Below are 16,330 nucleotides of genomic sequence, written 5' to 3' on the forward strand. Positions count from 1 at the left end.
AGAATGGTAAGGAAGGCTTTTTTCCATTTTTGACTGGCCAACAAACTTCTCCTCTCAGATGAGGACTGTGACCCATCTTTGTGTCTTCTCCAGGTCAGAGCCACCACAACACACTCTATCTAGAGTTGAATATGACCATTTCAAAAAAGGCTGCAATTGGTGTGGCATGCAGCACCAACCAGCCTCATAAGCAGCAAAGTCCACAGTGAACACATCTTTACCTTTGTTTTGCAAACTCCACTGCTTTCGGATCAGAAATCAAAATCTAGGACATATTCCATAAAAGACCTCTAGAGATTGGGATTGGACTATATCAGGGACTGCCACCTCCTTCCAAGACTATAATGTTTCACTGGGACCATGGAAATGAAGAGACCCAGGTTTAAAGAGTTGAGGACAGACTGCTCTCAGTGGTCTGGATCCTGGGGGACTGGATACTTGAAGAAATCAAACTGAAGACAAGCTTGATTGTGTTCAGGTGGGCATTTAACATGCAGCTTTTTGATAGATCCTTTCCTCAGGAATGACGCCTGTAAATAAACCTTTGAACATACAAGTGCATATGCCCCATAGAGAGAAACAATATTTGTTAAAAGAAATTAATTTCTAGTGTTAAAAAAACAGAGATGTGTTGGGAGTTCCTCATTTCTCATGGATATTGAAAAATTACTCATCTCATTCTGCCTGCATCTAGGCAGCTTTTTTTCCTTATCCTCGGCACAACTCAAGTCTATTTCTGTGCTTCCCAGAACGTTTAGCACTTTACCTTAGTTGAGCACATCTTGACATCTTTCTCTTCTCATCTCATAGCCTCGCTGTAACATATGGTCTACTAGATATAAATGCTCAATTGCTTAAATATCTTTAAACTTGCTAGAATACAGACACCCAAGTATATAACAGGTGCACAAATGAACTTCAGGATGAATGCACTGCTACCACAGAAGCACGATGATACCTCTCATAATCAGATTTATTCAACCATTCCTGTGGAGTACACCTGTATGTTGGCAGTGCATTTGATTATAGCACGTGAGACTTCCTGGTTCCAAAGGAAGATCTCTGTTCCCTCATAAGAGTACTTTTAGTTCCCCCTCCCACTCCCAGCTTTTGCATGGCTTTTGTTTGCTCTTCAAAGCGTTCATTAGCATATTTAGGAGACTTTCCCACAATAGACATTGTAAATGTGTTAAATACAGACACAAACAAATAAACCTAGAGAAACAAATAGAAGTGCACCTTGTGGGTTCTCAGTGGATTTTAAACAGATGACAAAAAGGGAATTAAAAGTCATAACAGCTTGATCTCTAGAAAAGTTAGCCGTGCTTGTTAATTTCTCTCATACAGAGATCATTCACAATCCTCTCTAGAGGGTGCGGCCTTCCTCATGCTTTGGAGTCAGATGGATCAGAGCACTCAGTCAGGGGAGCATGACCAAATGACCCTCCCCTTCAGCTTCCTGCTAGGTGGATATATTCCAAGGGCCAGGTACCAGATACTGGCTGTAGGCCTTTTGCACAGCTCTGGCAGCACAAAGGGGATAGAGCCATTCTAACATGGCAGCTAGGTATTTCCTTGAGGAATCTTTAGATGGAGTAAGGCTGGCATAGATGGAAATACACCACCTGCTTCTCCCCTTGCCCAGAGGTGAAAGTAAGCTGGTACGGGCCGGTACGGAGGACCGGTAAGAAAAGGAGACTGACTGAGGGAGGGAGAGAGAAGCCTGCTCCCTGCATAAGAATAGTTTAAACTCAGCTGTTCCCTGATGGTTCAGCCCCCAGGGCTAGGTTTCTGGCATCCTTGTTAATTTCATTCACAGTAGCTGGGGGGAGGGGGTCGAGGGGAGGGTGTGTTTGATCATGGCAGGGGCAGTCCTTTTCTGTCCCCGAGATGAGGAGATCTCTCCAATACTAATATACACAACAAATACAAGCATTTGGCTGCACAGCTTAAATCCAGAGCTAATAAAAGCAGGTGGAAGGGGAAAACTCACTGTCACATTGGTTTCTCGGCTCCTCCCTCCCCCTCCTCCAGCCAGGCTGCAGACAAGGCTCTGCATTCCTCCCCCCCCCCCCCCGCCCACCAGCAGGGGTTCTCCTCTAGGCTCTAGCTTGCAGTAGGGACACTGGCTGAGATGCCTGCTGCTGCTGCCTGCAAAAGAACAGTTTAAACTCAGCTGTTCCCTGTGCAGTTAAGTGCCCAGAGTTAGGAGCCATTTCTGGCATCCCTGTTAATTTTACTCCCAGTTGTTGTTGGGTGTGTGTGAGACCATGGCAGGGGCAGTTCTTTTCTGCCCCCGGGATAAGGGGATCTCCTAAACACAATCAAAATCAGGAACCATTTCCAAGTTCAAATCTATCCCATTCCCTCCCCAGCAGAGGACCATGGTTGTGATGTCCAAACTGCTTGCAGATCCTCTTTGAAATGTTACTGTTTAAAAAAAACAACACAAAAACATGGAGAACATGGTGGAAAGATGTGTCATGATGATTAGGGTTTATTTTGGGCAAAGCAATTTTGCCAAAGCAACTAAAGATTCACAGGGAAAGCAAATAGCCCCCATAGACAAAACCACAAAAGGATTGGAGGGAAAAACTGAATATTCAGGGAAATTATTGTGCCTCCTTTGAAAGAAATAGTAGTTTTCATTCCAGTCCACCCTCTTTATATATTGATTTAAACACCTGAAATGTCCTTAGGACATCGGGTGCAATCTCAGATCTCTTTTTGTTTTGTCCTGCCTGCAGAGTGAAGAGGCTGAAATTGACAAAACTTTCTCTAAATATCTTGTATATTTCATGAAGGCTATTCCAGTTGTCCTTCATTCACTCCTGACTCTCCCCCACCCCCCTGATCCCTCCCTGGCTGGCTGGCTGTGGTTTTTGCCTTGGTTACTTACTCCTTGGCAGACCCAGCCCAGCGGCACCTACTGGCTCTCTGCAGGCAGCAGCCCACAGGGGCTGGTTGCTGGGGTCACTGCTGGTCGGTGGCAGGCTGCAGTTGCATTGTTTGTGACACATTCATACACATACACATACATACAGTCAGAGGTGAAAGTAAGCCGGTCTGGCGTACCGGCAAGAGCCAGTACGCCGTGCTGGACTGCATCGACTTCCACGGCGGGGATTGAAAGGGCTCTGGGCTGCCCACGGCGGCGGGCAGCCCTGAGCCCTTTAAATCCCGGCCGCGGCTCTGGCGGCTGGGCTGGGGCGGGGATTTAAAGGGCTCAAAGCTCCCGGCTGTGGGCAGCCCAGAGCCCTTTGAATCCTGACCACGGCTCTGGCAGCCGGGCTGGGGCCAGGATTTAAAGGGCTCCGGGCTTCCCTCAGTGGCAGGAGCTCTGGGCCCTTTAAATCCCTGCCCCAGCCCCGCAAAGCTCGGGGTTCCCCCTGGCGGCCAGAGCCCCAGGCCCTTTAATTTGCCCCTAAGCCCCGGGGGGCTCCCAGCCACCTCTGCAGCTGGAAGCCCCTGGTTGATTTAAAGGCCCTGGGTCTCCCAGCCACAGCTGGTTCCCCAGGGCCTTTAAATCGTGAGAGGCCACGCCTCTTCCGGATGAGACCACGCCTCTTCTGGATGAGGTCATGGCCCCCTCAGGACTCCGGCAGTACCGGTAAGTCCTGTAAATTAATTTCACCCCTGCCCTTGCGCCAGGTATTGGGGGTGTTCCCTGGCCAGGCTGGGAGCAGGGAGAAGTCAAGCAAAAGCACTATGCACTCCAGCAGTCGTAGACCGGCACAAGGATCCTTAAGAGACTGCTGTAGCTGCTGACATTGGGAGCAGCTCTTAGGCCTGAGGACCAGGGAAATGAAAAAGTGACTTAGAGAAGTATGTGCAGACTGGGGTCCTGGCTCTAAAGGTCTCTTGATTACTTAAATAAAAACAAAATGGGTGAAATTCCAAATTATAATACAAACAATATGAACACTGAGTTTCTAAGAGTTTATGATTCTTAGGGAGATTCATGCACAAAAATCAACAGGGTGGGTTGGATTGAAGAACACTCTTGTGGCAGGGTGTATAAATCCTGCACCAGTGACAAAGAGGTTAAAGAGCTGCTATGGGCATGGCTGGACATTTTTTCTGTCTCCAGGTTTCACTACAGGGAAGTAGTAAACATTATGCAGTTTAGGGAGGGGGAAAACAGTATAAAAAATAAAGGACTGACAAGATAAACATGCTTACAAGTTACCAATCAATGAAAAATATATTTTAAATATTCTTTTTAAAGTCAGGCCTTTACTAAATATGAATGATTCTCCTTCCAAATCAGAGGAAATTGACATATCCAGCTTATAATGTAACATAAAGGATGACTGAATGATCATGTTACTGCTTTACATAGTTCATCCACAGGTGAGGAGGCCTTTTCAGCACACAAGATGGCCATTGATCTTGTAGCGCATGCCTTGATTCTGGGGTGGGCAGTAGGGCAGTGCTAGTCGTGGTAAACCTTTTGCTTAGTTGCTATTCTCCATTGCAGTGACAGAGCTATTCAGCAATAGTAGACTTGGCATCTTTTGTCTGCTGCATCCAAGAAGAAAAAGAAAAAAAGAAGGCTGAAGGACCTTCTGAGACAGCTTAGTCCTCTCCAGGTAGACTCAGGCTGCCTTCCTGATGTCAATTCATGGGAGAACCTTTCCTTCTCAGATACAGGATTTAGGCAAGCAGAAGGAAATAACAATCCCTGAGAGTTATGGAATTCTGTATTCACCTTTGAGATAAACTCTGAGGATTGAATACCAGCTTGTCTTTGTGTATTGTGCATGATGTTCTTAGTGCAGACATTCTTTGTTCTGAAGTCAGGAAGTTGACATTAGAAGACAGAAAAGCTACTGAAACGGGCTGATAGGAAAGGTTGGGCTCTGATGAAGTACAGGGCCTTGTGCCAGCAGATCTCTCCCATCAGGCATTCTTAATGGCTTTGCCAACAATATTTTGACCACCTTAGAAAACCATGGTCTTCTTGGGCAGTGAGCAGATACTAGCAATACCTTGGCTGCTTGCTCCTGTGGCTATGTTATCAGACAGTATCAGCAAATATTTGCTTGTTATGAACTGTCATAAGGAAAAAGAAGAAGAAAAAGGAAAAAAAAGAACCAGCCTTACTGCATGCCAGGTACCTAATGCCTCATACCCGCCTCTCCCAAAATTCCTGCTTATGGCGTATACAGAGGGTAACAAGAATGTTTCTGACAGCTAAAGTGTCATTTTCCGACTGAAGTAAATGGGACTTCTGCCGTATTCATTAGAAACGGGGTGGGGGGAGGGGAGAGGGAGAAGAGATTTTTATGAGTCTTTAATGTATATGCTCAGTTACTATTTCAAAGTTCAATACCTCATCTGTATCAAATACTGCACCACTTCTACTGACGTGGCAAACGGCAAGTTCAATTTCAATTTGGGCATGTATTCTATAGCTTGGAGAAAACAGCACATTTGAAATCACCTGAATTACTCTCATGTTGCTTCTTTATTTTTTGCAGTTGTATCACAGAAAAGCAGAATAGAAGATTTAAACCATTTGTGGATCTACGCTGAGGTGGGGAGGAAGGGCAGAAGTTCCCTGCCAGGCTCAGATTCCACGCCAAGTTTCAGGCCTTTCTATTTTAGGGTGTGCAAAAAAGCACACAGGCAAAGACTGCCAAATAAAGTTGCAATAAAACTTCAAACATTTCATTAGAAAACAAGAACTTCAATAAGTCAAAACATGTAATAATATTCTGACAAATTAGTTCCTAGAGAAGCTTTAAGTATGTGTTATCTATGATAAAGAACGATTCAGAAAATACAATTTTTAATTAATGCTCCTTTGTCCTAGTAAATAGTAGTCATTTTGTTCAACTTCAGATGTATATATTTAAGCCATTAAAAAAAGCCATTAAACATCTCTCTGGATAAAGCATTGCTCCTTTCGACTAAGATTAGAGCACTTAATGGAGCCTCCATGGCTGTTTTGTACTTTTCCATTACTAGATTTTTAAAAATATTTATACATTTGCTAGGCTTGCTCTTAAACTACATAGCTTTTCCTCACCAAAATGTAATAGACATAAACCAGCAAGATACTGAAGTCTTTCTGACAACAATATTCAACCAAATCATGTAAAAAAAAATGCATAGCTCTATTTTACACTGCTCCTCTAAACACTGGGTACAAAATAGAAGTGTTTTCAACTACATTTTAACCTTAAATAAAATCATTCATTGAAAGAAAAGTGTTTCAGTCCTTAACAACCAAGAAACAAAAATTTATTTGAAACAGTTTTGTACCAGGTTAAATACTAATGGTGTTTTCTTAAAAACATGAAAATGCATGTTGTGTCACTCTCAGCTATAGGCTTCATTTTGTTTGCTGTTATTCACTGCAACATATAAACCTTTATTCCTTTTCCTATACAGGGAATCGTGTAACTCAAAATGTTTTCCTGTTGTGACTGAGAAGATGAGGAATTATAAAAGACTAACACTACAATTTAACGCTTCAGAGAAACAGTGTATATCATTACTCCTCTGTAGCCAAGCACACTAATTAATATTTATTGCACCTGTCAAACCAGTAGCCATGGTCAATCCATTGCTGCAGCAGTTCAATGGGAGGCTGGGCACCATATTTCTCTTTGGCAGGCATGTTTAGGTCATCAACAAAGACAAAAGCCCTTTTCCCTAGTGGAGCACTGTAAACCCTCTTCTTTCTCCTGCAAAATTAAATCATTAATTTTATTCACGTTAATTTTCATCCTCATTTGAAACCTCAGGAAAAAAAAAACAAAAAGGAAAAAACACACTTTAAGGGGAACCTGCCTAACATTATTATTAGAACCGATCCTTTTGGAATCCATGACCTTTTATTTTTTATCAGATGTGCCTTAAAGGTCACAGAAACATGGGGAGACATAGTTATAAATCCACATGGAGTTTAATCAAAGATGGCAAGCCATTCTGAAGTAAACAAGCTAATAAAACTATTCCAGTTAAAACCTTTGTTAAAGAGTGTCAACAAAATTCTGCTGCCATTAAATGGAATTAATTAAGCAAGAGGGATAATAATAAATGAACTGCAGTATTGCACCGACAGTAGGCACTTTGGCACCCTGAGCTAAGACCTTTGTTCCAATGCTATGACTCACTCCAAAGTGTATCACAGAGTGCCGGGTTACTGCTGAGGAGCTGCATTCACTCGATCTAATTACAAGACTATGAGAACTTGAAACAGAGGAAACTACAGAGCAGATTGCTTCTGTTCTGCCAGTTTGTGTCCTGATTACAACAAGAACACCTGTGACACTGTGAAACAACAGCATAAATGGAAAAAGTTGGGATATTACACCTTCCATTTCAGTACACAGTATAAGGACTAATTTTAATTAAATGCTCTGTAGGAACTTGTATTATTTCTAGAAAACCTATTATGGTCATCAGCAAAATGATACTTTGCTCACATTTGGGGGTCACTGGGTGCTGAGAAAGCTGGGCAAGGGAGTGCCTCTCATCACATTCAAACAACCCCCTCTGGCTAGTACTTGGAGAAGTGATTTGGAGCTCAAAAGATAGCCATGTCCCTACTTCCCATACTGGAAGGAGAGTCATTATAATGCAAGGACAGAAGTCAGTGTTGGGGAAATAAACAGGAGAAGAAATGGAGAGTGCCCAGAATTGCAGATCTGGTCAGTCTCAGTCCCTCTGAATCACTTGCAAAAGGGTTGTCTTTTTTCTTCTCAGGTTTGAAGATGAGATTTTCTTCAAATGTAAAACAGGCTTTAATGACTTTTAGTCATCGCAGTTTCACAACAAACCGAGTTCAGTGCTTCTGGAATACAACCCTCATTTTTACCTATCAACTGGAAGTGTTCTCCACTGTATGAAAACCACAGAATTATCATATGGTGCCTGATACAACATTACTCAAATCCTGTAATGTTTTCAAATCATGGGCTATTAATAATTTAACATAATTAATTCAAAACACTTCACTTGATGTGAACCAGAGAGAGATGAGGGGGAAATGATGCATATTCCACACTTCAGGGGTGGAATTAAATATGGAAAACAAGGAAAAGATAAAGAGCTGCCAACACTTACTTGGAGTGTAATTCACCTATTTTGAACTTGTTATAAATTTCATGTTTCTAAGACTTTCAACTAACTTCAGAGGCATAAATAAAACCCTTTCCTTTATCACAAATGAATGATTTAACATGGCTATAGCTGTTTGTCAGGCATAAGAAGAAATGGAGGGATTTTTCAACAAAGAGAAAGAAAAGAAAAGCCCTGTACAAAACCTGTAAAATGCAATACACAGAGATTACTGCTGTCTCTTCCTCTGTCTCTAATGCTTACCAGTTAACAGTATTGCACTAGTATGGCTTTTGTTTTTACTAAACTTCTTCTAAAAGAGTTTATTATTGCTCTGCTCAAAAAGGGCCTGATTTTCTTTAAGGCCTGACCCATTCTCCATTTTTGGGGGTGATATTTTGAAGCCAGAGATAATTGCAGGTGCTCAGATGTGACACAATTAATTGCAGCTGCAAAAGTGTGTCTGCAAAAATGAGGCTAGAAATGAAAATCTCCCCTGAGACATGCCAAATTGAAAGCCCTAGAGACTGAGAGCATCTCTTTACTCACCAGACAGGAACAGCGTAGGCAGAAAATATTGATGCTTCCACATTTGCCCTTGACCACAAGGAATTACCTCAGCTGGTGAGAGAGTGGTAGACATTCCTCACATCCATTAAATCTTTGGCCAACTTCTTCTGCCAATAAGGGTGCCAATCAGTGCTAACTGTACTAGTACTTTTCAGAATCTGGACACCTGTCACTACATATTGAACTGAGACCAACTATATTCACATTGGCCATCAAAAAGGCATCAAGACAGCAATAATTTTGGTCTCTACCAACCTGCGCTGGGTGTGAACTGGTGATCTTGAGGTGAGAGGCTCAAAAGTGATTTTCAAAGATACAGTAATGAAATAAAAATAATACTTTTTACAGACAGGCAACTTGAAAGAAAGGATGGTTACCATAGTAACTTTGATTCTTTGAGATGACTGGTTGAATGGACCACTATTCAGAGCCTTACACCACATCTTTGATTTATTGGGGGGAACTAAGGGGCATCCCCTAATCTACCTGATAGGACACAGGCAGGGTGAGTATTCAGCCCCAGCCTGTTCTGAGCTTGCCTGCAGATGGCACATGCATCATCAGGAATGGGGGGAATCCCTAAAGGCAATGTTCAAGTGCTAATGGTCTGATATACAGGGTTTTTCTTTTGTTCATTTAAGCAAAAACTGGCAGAATCTGTCAACTGAGTCATAACAATAGCAGTTCAAGGGCAACACTTGAATACATTTCTAGGCAAACATCTCCCTCTTTATTACACAATGAAAGTCATTTCTACTTGGCAAATTAAAGAGTCTTTCTCCCTAAAAGTGTGTCTGTGTGTGGGGAAGTGGGTGGTGGGGAGATCATACTCTGAGTCATCCTACACTATGTCAGTCATCTAGACACAGGACATGTGCTGCTTGATGTGGGAACAGTAACTGAGACACATTGGTCTTCAGGGAGCGTGTAGCTACTGCAGTTCCGCCTGCCATATTCTGCAAGCCCTGCTAGAGTGCTAACAAGCTCATAAAACACTGTGTGGTAGAAATTACATGTAAGGATGATAGATTAAAAAGTAGCTCTATTACAAATCCCTGTCTGGCTATCATTTCCTGTTATTATTTTTCAATTCATCATCATCATATATACGGTCATATAATTATCAAAATGAGAGAATCTAGCAAATAGATTAATTTAAATTCTATCCTAGGCTGTTGTTTCCCATTTTGGGGAACTGTTAGCTCAACTGGGTGATCAGGATCTGATCTGAAAGAGGTTGGATGATGTAGCACTGCAGAAATATCAAGAGGGTATTTTTGATGATGGCTTTCTCTCTTTCTCAGTGTAATATGTCTCCTGTTGCAAACAGGTCAAGGCATTAATCCTTTGTGAGGACTAGTGGCAAGCCCACTAGTCACCTGGATTATTTCATCGTTACTCTAGAAGAATATGGCTAACGCCTGGAACTGAGAGTCGGGAGAGGGCGGCTATGCCTACTTTGTCTTGTATTTCCAGCATGACAATAGCCAATTCACCGTATCTCTCTCCTCTTCAAATTCCCTCTCTCTGTAAAATGAAGGTAATACATTTCCTTATCTCACAAGAGTATCTTGAGTATTAATTTATTGGTGCTCAGACCCTGATAGGAATCCTCACATAGAAGTCATTATATAAGGGCAAAGTATTATTTTTATTGTTGGTCATACTTTATATTAAGGTTCCTTTCATAAATGGTATGTAAAGGGTTAATAGATCTTTAAATAAATGGTTAATTGTTATCAATTGTTATACTATTCAACTGGTCAAAAGATTTCTTCTAATTTTGGCTTATAATCAGCAGTAACGCCTTCTGCAGATGTGCTTATAACCATCTCTAACACATTACTCAGCTCTGTAACACACTTATATCACGTACTAATAATTTATTAACATTTTATAAACCATTTATAAATCAGAACCTTAATATAAAGTGTGACCTTAATATTATTATTAGCTGCCTTTTCCCTTATGAATTAAAAAAGTCTCTGCGTATTGTTGTTTGGTTGCCTCCTTACTTTCCTTTTCCTATCTAAAACTTCCCATGTTTAAGACATCTTTCTGTGAAAGCATATTGGCCACTTCTTGCTCCTTGCATTTTTCTTTTTCAATCTGTTGCACCTTATCGACGGTGTCGAAATCTAATACTATTGGAATTCTGTGAACTGGCTCCTTCCTACAATAAATTGAAGGTGCTCATGGAGAATGGTGCCAATATTCCCTATTATTTCTCATCAGCCACTCCCCAATTTTTTTTTAAATATTGTATTACAGTTATTCCATCAAACTACTTAGTCATATGATCAAATATCCATTTCACTTGGGTATTTGACTAAATGTCTAAAGCTTTTAAGTATTTGGTGGAATAACTGAAAATGGTTATAGACAGATTGTTTGAGCAGATTTTTATATAAATAGGCAATCAGTTTGATTTCTTTTTGGTGGTTCTGGTCTTCAGTTCTGCTAGGGAGATGCATCAGATGTCTTCTTCTTCACACTCCCACCCCATACTGGGTAGCTCCTGTGAGGTTCCATTGTCACTGGAGGTGAGCTGAGGAGGCAGTATTTAGATCTGCACCTGGATTGTGTTCAGGCTTTGATGTGAGCATCTCAAGGATGTGATTGTGCCTTCTTTTCTGTCTGGAATGGGACTAGATTCTAGAATGTTGTGGACAGTACTGGAAATTAATAATAAGGGTGACAGGCTGGATCAGGACAAGGGTTTGGAATTGTTTACATAGAAAGCTTGAAAGATGTCCTCACCAGATTTCGGTCAAAAATGGTGGAAAACTCATGACATCATAGAAATGTAGGGCTGGAAGGGACCTCAAGAGATCATCGCATCCATCTCCCAGTGCTAAGGCAGGACCACATATATCCATCCCTCACAGGTGTTTGTCTACTCTGTTCTTAAAAACCTGCAGTGATGGGGTTTGCAACCTCTCTTGGAAGTCTATTTCAGAGCTATTTCAGAGCTTGACTACCCTGGTTGTTAGAAAGATTTTCCTAATCTCTTACTTAATTTTCCTTTGCGGCAGATTTAAACTGATTACATCTTGTCCTGTCTTCAGTGGACATGGACGTGGAGATCACTGTCCTCTTTACAACAACCCTTAAGTTTGTCCACATCTTTCTTGAAGTGTGGTGCCCAGAACGGGACACAGTACTCCGGCTGAGGCCTTACCAGTGCCAAGTAGAGCCAGACAATTACCACCTTTGTCTTACATGCAACACTCCTGTTAATACACCCCAGAATGGTATTAGCGTTTTTTGCAACTGCCTCACATTGTTGGTTCATATGTAATTTGTGAGCTACTCTAACCCACAGATCCTTTTCAGCACTACTGCTGCCTAGCCAGATATTCCTTATTTTGTAGTTGTGCATTTGATTTTTCCTTCCTAAGTGAAGTACTTTGCACTTGTCTTTATTGAATTTCATCTTGATTTCAGACGATTAGCTTATTTATCAAGGTCATTTTGAATTCTAATCCTGTCCTCCAAAGTGCTGGCAACTCCTCCTACTATGACAGTGAGCAATTAATAATTACTCTTTGAGTAGAGTTTTTGAACCATTTATGCCCCCACCTTATAGTAATTTCATCTAGACCACATCTCAGTTCACAGGTGGAAATAAGATTAGCTATCCTCACATGATTTCCACCATCTTGGGCTAAAATTTCATGATATTTTAGTCACATCCAAAACAGAAATTAAAAATAGGTTCCTACCAGTTTGGAAGGATCCAAAATCAGATATGATCCCAAATCAAAACCACGGGAGTCACCTCAGATCAAACTGACCCCACCGAAAGCTTGAATTGGTTGGATTTAAGATTGTATTTTTGGCCTCTCTCAGATGTTCAGCAATTGATGGTTGTGGTTGTGGAGCTGTTGCCCACTGACACCTCTTCTTCACTCTGTGCTTGCTGAAATATCAGCTTCAGTTCAATGGGAACCTCTTGTCAGGCTGCATCTTTGCCCTCTGTGACTTGGAGGCTGAGTAAGATTTGGAGATGTCTCTGGTGGAAACAGGGATTCTGGGACGGATAAATGCATCTCTTCATAGTCCTCCAGGTGAGAGGAGCATAGGGAAATGTATGCATTTTTATCCCATAAATCTGTAGGAAGAACTTTGATCAGGACTCCTGTTCACTCATCACAGGACTGTGCAGACAAGTATGGGAATGTGCTAGCACACTCTTTCCCTTTCAACCTAGCATTTCCCATTTAACACGAAGGTGTGAAGTGATTTGCTTAACCAGGGAACCTAGCTAATGGAAAACACTGTTACAAAGATAAGATTTCACTCACCAGGAAGTGAGTGTAAATCCTGAGAACACTGCATCTCTGAGTGAAGTTTTTCAGCAGAAATCTCTCTTTTCATTCAAGATTTTGTTAATCACCGAAGAATTAAGAAAAAAACAAGAAGCCTGAGTGTAACAGTTTATGTCTCTCAAACATCATTTGTTCCAATAAGTAGGAGCTTAGGGCTATATTGTAACTTTACAATGTGCCCCCTGTAAGAGGCAGAGCACAGCTACTCTGGAGAGGGGGGAATAAATTACTTCAGCACTTTCTGAGGAGTAACTCACTGTGTGCGATGTACTCAGCCAGCGGGGCGGCTCTATGTATTTTGCGCCCCAAGCATGGTTGTAAGGCGGCTTTCGGCAGCGTGCCTGCGGGAGGTCCACTGGTAATGCGGATTTGGCGGCATGCCTGCGGGAGGTCTGCCGGTTCCATTCCTTCGGCTGCTGCTGAATTGCCCCCCCATGGCTTGCCCCCCCAGGCTTGGTGCGCTGGTGCCTGGAGCCGCCCCTGTCAGCCAACCACTTTGACTAGCAAGAGGAGAAGGAGGTGGAGCCAGGCCAGATTAAACAACATTCACAGTGCCTCTATCTCAGGAGGCCCCTCTGACCACCACCCAGGGGTGGAAGGGAACACACACATGCAAAACAACTCAGGCCCAGCATGGAGGCAAGGCGTTGTGGGGGGAGGGCCCCACCTGCATGCTGTGGCCAGAGCAGGGAGACAGGCCAGCCCTGCAAAACAGGAGCTACTCCAAGGTGAGTGCAGAATAGGATGACTCCCCTATTGGCCCCCACCTGAGCCTCCCACCTCCTGGAGGCAGGACCCAACTATCCCCTGGCCCTGGGCTGTCCACTCCAGGGGTAGGTTCTGACCTTGTCTCTCCCTCTGCCCCAGCGTGGCCTCCTACCCCTTGGAGCACATTGTGCACTGGGCCCCAAAATTCCTTAATCTGGCACTGGATGAAGCAATGGTTCTGCCCACTCCCTGCCCCAAATTCTCAGTGGGGAGTATGAGGTGAGCCACAATTTGAGCAGAGCCAAGCAATACGGTATGTGGTACCCTTACTCCCCCTCCAAGCCAAGCAAGGGATAATCTTTGAATTCCTGGTTACACAGAATCTCGCCTATTTGACTGTGAACTATGTAGTAGCATTTAATACCTTGATCTGCTTGGCTGTTAAATTCAGTGTGTGACTTTAGTCATATAGTCAAATGTCTGGTGTTCCTCGTCAGTCCATTGACAAAATGCTTGGAAGTTTTAGTCATTTGGTCAAATATTCAAATGAAATAATAAATTGAGTGAATCACTGGAAGAGATCCAGGATAGCTTGTCTGTTAGTTGGATTATTTATGGATCAGAAAGCTGTCTTGTACTGTATGTAATTTAGGAACCCCTTTGATGAGGCATGTTTGGCTGTATCTGTTATACAAAGGATGTGTACCACCTGTCACAGCCTCCTAGAGCTCCCAGTCTGCCTTTAATGTCACGTACTGTCATTTCCCGCTGCCTCTCTCCCCTCTGCCTTGATTCTACTGATGATTGTTTCCTTTGGACTTCACAATAGTTTGGCTTTTTAAATTTTACTCAGAGACTTATTCATCCTTTAGAGAGCCCAGTACCTCACACACAGGTCCCATGTTCCTCATTCCTAAATAGGAGAACTGCAGATGTTTCACATCAGACCAGCTTGGGTCTTTCAGAAGCTTTTCTTTATGTGGTTGTTGCTTTTCACTTCAGGGTGTCTCTCCTAATTTTTGAAACCTATTAAAGTCAAAGCACTCCTAGCACTCTCCTGATTGCAACCTTCTGTTGATGGCTCAGCTAACTTTGGAATGCTGAATACATATTATAATTCTCACCTCTACAAGTAGTTGTCTTGGTTCACAAATGAGCACTTAACTTCTATAACATACATACATAAGACCTATAACTTCCTACATTCCTGGGCTGCACTAGGCTGCTGTTTCATGCCAGCCTAGAACTTTTGCAATACAGTACTAGTTTTAGTTGACTTGTACATAAAATACAAAGTGACATGTAGTGAGGCTTATGCTTTCGTACCAGATGCTAAACTGTGAAAAAGTTAATAAAATATTCAATGATGACCTTTCTTACAAGAATAATCTCTTTGTTCTTTACTTTTACAAGCCTCTGTGATCAACAGAAAATCTTAAAATGAATCTACATAACATCTGTACTACATTTTGATATAATTTTCAGAAAGCATTTACAGACACAAACATAAAAGATTCATTCATACCAGATAAATGTTTTCGAAAAGTTGTTTCTAATATCATACAAAATTACAGTGCAGATTGTCAATACAGGTCTCAGATACTATGTTCATCTGCACTAGATATCATACCCCTTAATGATCCTAGATGGATGAAAAGGAGCCACTTCATCTTCAAAGCCATCCAACTTTCTGAGGTATGCAGATGTAGAAATTCTGCAATCAAGGGGGACATATTGTATCCATTTTGTGTTAGAAGCTTAGGAATACCATATTAGACACCCCTCAATTGCTTTTGACTAGTTGAAAATAAGATAAAAAATGTAAGTTTTCTTTCCAAAACATTTCACTGGTTTTTCAAACTTCAATTTTTTTTCAAAATCATAAGATTCACAACAGCTATATGGCTGGCAAACTGTTCCTCCCACCCCAAAAACAAAACAAAAAACTCAGGAAAGTGTTAATGAAAAATTATTTGAGTTTTTGTTAACTGAAGAATCAAAATTTTGATAAAACATGTAGTCAAAAACCTAAATTCAGAACATTTGACCAGATCTATTTTGACTACTGTTTTCCTAGGGTCAGCTCAATTGCCATATATGTGATTTACAGGCTCTCTTCATACCTTTGATTGTGTAAGTTTGGACACATAAAGAAAATATATGAAATAAAAATGCATTGGACAAATGGTTTTATTTTTGAATGTATCAAGAGATGAAAATTATGACTTATGAGCATCTTTAATAAATACCTTAATGGCATTTACTCAGGACCGATGCAACCATTTAGGCGACCTAGGCGGTTGCCTAGGGCGCTAGGATTTGGGGGGCGCCATTTTCTTCGACAGCGACCGCAGTGGCCAGATCTTTGGCTGCCCCGGTCGCCACCGGCATTTAGGCGGAGGGAGCTGGGGCAGGGGAGCACGGGGAGGGCTGCCTGCAGCAAGTGGGGGGGGGCGGCATGCAGGGGAACTCCCCGCCCCAGCTCACCTCTGCTCCGCCTCCTCCCCAAGCACGCCGTGGCTGCTTCACTTCTCCCACCTCCCAGGCTTGCAGCGCCTAAGCTGATTGGCGCCGCAAGCCTGGGAGGCGGGAGAAGTGAAGCAGCCATGGCGTGCTCGGGGAGGAGGCGGGGCAGGGGTGAGCTGCTT

The sequence above is a fragment of the Mauremys reevesii genome, linkage group 1 (genome assembly GCF_016161935.1).
Source record: "Mauremys reevesii isolate NIE-2019 linkage group 1, ASM1616193v1, whole genome shotgun sequence".
NCBI classification, from domain to species: domain Eukaryota; kingdom Metazoa; phylum Chordata; order Testudines; family Geoemydidae; genus Mauremys; species Mauremys reevesii.